At 32.7% G+C, this 7,116-nt stretch overlaps 1 protein-coding gene across 2 annotated transcripts in view; it reads left to right on the top strand.

Moving 5' to 3' along the window:
* Nucleotides 1–5,665: 5,665 nt before the first annotated feature.
* Nucleotides 5,666–7,116, top strand: part of LOC106460419 (probable sodium/potassium/calcium exchanger CG1090) — a 47,746-nt gene continuing 46,295 nt past the window's right edge. Inside the window, exon 1 of one of the 2 annotated variants that reach the window (XM_013920114.2) lies at nucleotides 5,666–5,903. The gene's annotated coding sequence lies outside the window, so the exon portion shown is untranslated. The remainder of the gene's footprint in view (nucleotides 5,904–7,116) is intronic. The other variant, XM_022387130.1, reaches the window with a different exon arrangement.

Here is a 7,116-nt window from a genome sequence, read left to right as displayed (position 1 = left end):
TCGCTTCCTTCAGATAATAAAAACTTTTTGACTGAGAGAATATGCTCTAGAACTTTAAGCCAGTATTTTTCTCTGATCCCATATGTTCTGATAAAGTCTTGTAGATTTGTCCATCTTTGGCTTTATGAGTAACAAATCTGGGGACATAACTAAAGTCTCTTGCAGCATGTTTCCAGTCAGAGTCACCAGTTGTTGTTAGTGAAGAAGTTTCCATTCCTGTTGAAAACAATTTGCATATAACACAGATGTTCCCCTTCGATGATGAGTAGCTCTTTTAACCTTTTTTCCATTAAATTGCTCGCGATAAAAAAAAGAGCCTTTGAGCATTGGCGTTTATACTTGTAACCCGGAATCGATTTTGTAGTCTCCAATGCACAAACAGAATCTCTCATTTCATAAGAAACTTGTGTCCATGTCCCAGTGTCAAATGTAAAGAACGGATTAGTATCTTTATTGCGATTGTGATAATTAATTTTTCCCGTTGGTTGGGGATCGATTCAACTTGATGAAGTTGATGGACATAAACATAGAAATTTGTAGTCTGTACATGATTATTTTCGCAGTCTTGGTTGGCAATTATGTTTTTAGTACTTTCTAATTGAGGGCAAGGGCTCAATTTGATATGTTGAGGTTGACGGTTATCAGCATCCATAGGTTTAGTGCCTACAATGTTTTTTCCACTGCCTTGGCTGACAATGGTTTCAGCATTAGAGGACGAAGCCCATAAGTCTGTTAGCTTCCTTGTTTTAGCTACTACTTTCTCTAATTTTCCTCTTTCTTCAATTTTAGCTTTTCCCAACTGTTCTTTTGTTAGCACATCTATATAATAGATAAGATTAACACTTTATAAATAATATTTGTGTGTACGTATAAGCGCACTTATATGAGTATGTGTATGAGAGAGATGTCAGAACAAGCTATCTAATAGAATAATAACAAATGATTGCATATCATTTTCTGTGAATGATTACTTGTATTCTATACTCTCCATTTAGTGATGCTTGTCAAGTTATCAACGAATTGTCTTCAGTTGGTAAGTGGGCCAGTGTAGGCTCGCAAGTAATTATGGATTTTTGACGGAATAAAAATTTACAAATTCGGCCCAAAAAACACAACCGATTGATATAATAGGTGCTAAAAGCTTAATTACTGATACTTATGTTGTTAGTGACGATTGAACTCTTTGCTTGAACAAAATCCAAAGACTTTGAGAATAAAGAATCAAAATATATAGATATCTTCAATTTAGCCTAACAACTTAGATCTATTCATATTCTAAGCCTAATGTTTAATCATATGATAAGAAACAGTGTGTCAGGCACAAGCCACGAGAGATGAGTCTGGCTGAAAGCATCACGAAAATGTAGAGTGAAGAGATTTTGATTGACCGAGGTCTATCATTCAGTTATCGTGACTAGGTCTAGCAAATTGCATAAAAACGTGCTAGGTCAGAGTAGGCTTCACCTAGTCACATTATTTGGAAGCAAGCCAATCAAATCTCTGCATTCAACATCGCATGATAGGCCTATCTATGCCATACACAAACTTCTCTCTCTCCTCAAAAATAAGTAAACTCGGTCGAATAATTCTTATTCAACATTTTCCTAACATTTTTTTTATCACAGCCTTTTTTTTTTGGTCCGGGTCTAGAGCTACAGCCTTAATAGCCCCTGCCTTAATCTATCCCTGATGTGTTTTCATTTTTTCACCTTATGAGTATATTTTTGTGTTGTTATTAACCATAGAGTTGTTAAGTTTTAAAATGTTTCGTACTCTAAGAAATTACATTTTCTACTAATTGGAGGTCTTGCAACGAGAGGAAGAGTTAGTTATTGATGGTAGGTGGTTGTTCAAAAGAGTAGTTTGATCTCACAGTATTCTACTCCTGATTATTGGTCTTTTGCTAAGGCTACAAAGGCCTGTGATCTTTCTCACTGTGACTGCAAGGTCATGAAGGAGAACTTTCGGGGTCTGGTACACCTAGAGCACTGATTGATTGTCTCTGCGACTCCTACTTCTTTGTTGATACTAGCTGCAGTTTTTTTTTCCCTTGAAAAACAGCCAGCAAACTCTACTTCTCTTTCTCTTATGTCCTTACACTCTCACACTTTCGGGGCACGTTTGTAGAGAAGATGGGAGGGTCTATGTCTCTGTAACTCTCTCTTTTTGTTGGACACTAGCTATTATCTTCTGTTTGCCTGGAAGCAGTCGAGAAATTCTATATTCTTTTATCTTTTCAAAATCAAATATTATTTGTCTTCATATGTGACTGATTTTCTAGTTTTTGCGTCTCACTATCTATCTTTTTAGCCTTAGGCTCTGGTCCATCAGTGCTATATTGAGTTGGGTTTTCCATTTCATAAAATAAGATACAGTTATAAACAGGTTCTGCTCATTTTTACTTTAAACTTCTTTCATAAGACCATGATGTATGTTATTCAGCCCTAATAGAAAAAACACATACATTGTAACTGGGTACTCTATTCCTGAAGATGAAATATTCGGAGAGAGCAATAGAATATCACCATCGTACTTAAGTGCTTATTTCCTACAGCAATTTAAAAATATATATGTTTATTCCCCAAAGACTAAGCAGTTTCCCGTCATTTGCTTCTTTGAGGAATATTCTTATCCAGCGAAATATTTGCCAGTTTATTATTTGTTTCTTTGTCAAACTTGGCAAATCTCAATTAAATCATAAACATCAACTCTGGGTTAGGACAGATAGTTTTGCTAAAATATTAATCAATACATTATGAGTGATTTGAATTAAGGTCAAAGAGAGGGAACATACCAATACTGTGACTTAGATGTGGTTGTAAGATTTGATATGTGAATTTTTTCTACGTAGATCTGGTGATAAATTACGTGGTGTGCGATGTGTTTTGCTTATTTTTCTAAATATATTTTAGGCTCTTTGTTTCAACTCTTAATTATTTAATCTGTTTATTAATCCACAAATCAATGCCCCATTTTGCTTCATTGTTACAAGTCTCTGTTTAGTTCTGTCTTAGGGCATCTTTATAGTTTATTTCATCATATATTTTATAAATTAAGCTCTCTTTTGACCATGCACCTTTACTTCAGCATAGGTATCAAATATCAATTCACATCACCTATATCTATGATACTGAGCAATATATCATTGTAACTTGAAAATTCCCCAAACGATAAATGAGATATATTTGTCATCTTTACAAAACAAAGTGTTACAGTGAAAGGGGAAAAGCAGTCAAAGGATAAAAGTTACTAACTGTCCTAAAGGAACAGTGCCAAAAGGAGACATCTACAACACACGAATAATAAAAATGGTGGTTGCATTGAACCTACCATAGCAAATGATTTTACAAGCAAAAGAAAAGGGAAAGAGGGAAATAGTAAATGATTGGCGAGACCATCACTAATGGGGAAAAGTGCTAAGAATTTTTTACGCCAAAGGAAAACTATGAGGTAATAGCACAACTATCATGAGCTGTAGGGGGTGAAAGAATTTAGGCCAGTTTAAAAGCATCTGTTTGTTTTAGCGAAAAGTTACACAATTGACTTTCTGTTCTATGTCCACCATGAGGAATCTAACCATAATTTTAGTGTTATAAGTCCGTAAATTTATCACAGATCCACTGGGGACAAATTAAAAGGATGATATCCTATATAAAACGTATCAAAAAATATATTACAAATATTTTTCTTTTCACCAAATGTAAAATCGAAAATATAATCTGTAAAGTAGGCGCCTAATGCATTCTTTAATTGGTTTCATCCAATCAAAGTTGGACTACAGTTTCATCTATTACTTTTTATTGGCTATATTTTTGTGTGCCAGCAATACCTAGCTTGTGGCGCTCGTAAACCTCATTAGTATCATTTTCAGTACCAAAAAGGAATTACTGGAACTCCAGACGGATGAGGTTTGTGAAATAATTAGAGCGATAAGCTTCGTCCATTTTTCTGTACACTTATCTAGGAAAGTCATTCACTTACTTAGATAAAAATTCGTTGACATGTTGAAATTTTGATTCATTCCCTAAACAAGTTTAAGGCGATTTAGACGACCTTATATATACAATAAGCTTTAGTTTTGCTTAACCAATACTGTGAAATAGTTATTGTTAATATTCAGACGCTTGGTTTCATTAAAATACGTACTGCTAAATACAACCGTACTTAAAGATATTTCCACCAAGCTTATACATTTAATGTATTGCTAACGTAAGGAAAGACGAAATACGTCTGGCTAAACATTTAAAAGTTATATAAACATTTATATATTTCCTGAGTTTCTCAACTATTTTTTGTAATATATTCTCGACCTAATTATTTATTGCATATTTACAGTAATGTTTTCATGACTGCGATATATTTTCATCAAAAATAATACGAGTAGCTTTATACATGTAATAAAGATAAAGACCATAAACAAAACTACAGCCTCCCAGTAGCACAGCGGTATGTCTGCGGATTTACAACGCTAGAATTCGGGTTTCGATACCCATGGTGGGCCGTGCACAGATAGCCCATTGTGTAGCTTTGTACTTAATTACAAACAAACGAAACTACAGTAACAATCCCGACACACAACAATGTTATGAAATACTTAATGTTTATAAATATAATGTTTATAAATGGAACATTTAAATAAAATTAATTAAATAAAAAAACAGTGAAGTTAAAATTCAATATATTATGAAATAACTTCAAAACGACTTATGAGATTAGAATATTGCATTGTTATAAGATCCAGAATTGCCAGTAATGTTATTATAAATTGCATTTAAGTAAGTTAATCATTTTCTGCATTCATGTATAGTATTTTCTTTTTAATTTTGTATCTATGGCAAGGCTACTAAGCTTATCAGCTGCTGTCACTAATTTTGAACCCCATTGGCTCAGCGGTAAGTCTGCTGGTTCACGACGCTAAAAGTTGGGTTTCAATACCCATGGTAGACAGAACAGATAGCCTATTGTGTAGCTTTGCGTTTAACAACAATCAAACCAACCCTTAATTTTAAATCACTGACAGAGGGAAAGCAGCCAGACAGTAGCTTTCTACCATCTGCAGTAGGGGAATTGACTGATACTCTTAACACATCCACAACTAAAAGTGTAGGGCATATTTTAAGATATCGTACGAATTTGAACCCAGTTTGCTAGCTCTGAAATACAGAAATCTACCAGTGTGCCAGTTCGCTCCTCTTTTAAGTTTGAAGTGATGATAATTACTTCATATGAAAAATTATACTTGAACAGTGATTATTTGTTAATGCTTATCGTAAGATGCTGCTGGTGACAGACTGGTTAAAAGTTATTTATGAAATAAAAAGGCATAATGGCATTACTTGGTAGTTTGTTCTTTTATTACTTAAATATAGAAATAAATAACCGTAAATTACATAAAAATATTGAATTGATTTACTTTAATAATTTATTTGCTTACATACTTGTATTAAATTGTGATAGTTAAATTTTGTACTTTTAATATGAGAAAATTGTTGATTAACTAAAAACGATATATTCATAAAACTGTATTTAATTTAAATAAATAACAGCAAGACGTATATAATAATTGCTATGAAATATTACGTATGTCCTGGGGAGGGGGCATAGTAGCTAATTTGTTGAGAAACTGAAACCTGTTAAATATAAACTAAATTAGAAAATCGGGACTTAAGCGTATAACAAAAAAATTCCAAAATTTATAAATATGATACTGTTACTGAGAGATATATTTTTGAAACTGTCATTCGCATGCGAAAGTAAAGCGTCATCTATAAATCATTACGTTATTAATTAAAGCTTTGGAATTGGATAGCGTTGAGCAAGGATACCAGGCTATTAAAATTGTGTTTAGGAGTTGTAATGTATAGTTATGGTATACTGTTACTAATGTTTTATAAAACTTGCGTGTAAGTCTTTTTATTTTTAAGTTACTTTTGATAATAGAGTGTAGTTACAGTTATAGTGTATTTATTATTTAAAACTTAAAAGATATATACTGTAGAAAGTGAATGGTGTCGGTGAACTTGACAAATTTAATTTGATTTTGAAATTAAAGCTTTGAAAGTTTGACTAACTTTTAAAGTTTAAGTTTAACGTTAATTTAAGTCGCAAGCTGTGACGAAGTTAAATGTTTAATAAATTTTACGTATAGTTCAGTTCTCCATTCTTGGGCGGAGTTGTATGACGTGTTAGTATTACTAATAATATTAATTATTAAAAGGTTATTTTTTTTAATACGCGTGTAAGTTGTAACTGTAAGATATATAGTATTAGTAGTACCAATGATCACTTTTACCAACAGGACTGTACTCTGCAGTACTTGTAACTGCTTTTTCCACACATCTATTTTAGTAATGCTAATAGTATTAGTAATACTACTAACTTAAATACCAAAATTAAAACATATATTAAAATTTATAAGTTCTAAAGACTGTACAGTATAGTACTACTAGTACTAGTTTTGATTATAACATAACATTGTTTTGGGACAATATGTGACCTATTGGTCTATCTCAGCTGTTCCATCCTCTAAAATAAATTAAAATAATTAAGAAAAAAATCTTAAAGCCAGCCCTTATCATTCATGTACTTATCAAGCTTTTTCTTAAACTTACTTGAATTTACTGCCTTTACAACATCTGAAGGCAACTCATTCCAAAGGCCAACCATCCTGTTAAAAAAATTAAACTGTCTTAGCTGAAATGACTCCTACCTTACCAAAATATATATTTCTGTTTCGTAGTCCTACTATTCCCTTTACAATCTTAAACACCTCAATCAGACCCCCCCCAAACTCTTCTTTTTTCAAGAGAAAACAGTTTGAGAGATTTCAACCTCTTCTTGTAAAAACCCTTCATCCCAGGCACCATTCTGAACACAATATTCCAAATGTGGCATAACTAATGACCTGTACATTGAAATTATAACCTATTTAGACTTGTATTCAATATTTCTGTAGGTATAACCTAAAATACTATTTGCCTTACCACTAGCAACAGCACGTTGCTTGGATGGCTTTAAAGACTAATTGACTACTACACCAAGATCCCTTTCCTTATTAACACTGTTAAGGTTATTCCCATCCAAATTAAACTTAACTCAAATTATGATGACCCAAAT

Source organism: Limulus polyphemus, unplaced genomic scaffold (genome assembly GCF_000517525.1).
Source record: "Limulus polyphemus unplaced genomic scaffold, Limulus_polyphemus-2.1.2 Scaffold767, whole genome shotgun sequence".
Lineage (NCBI taxonomy): Eukaryota > Metazoa > Arthropoda > Merostomata > Xiphosura > Limulidae > Limulus > Limulus polyphemus.
Note: the sequence above shows the minus strand (reverse complement) of the source record. Positions and strands in the feature narration are given on the sequence as shown.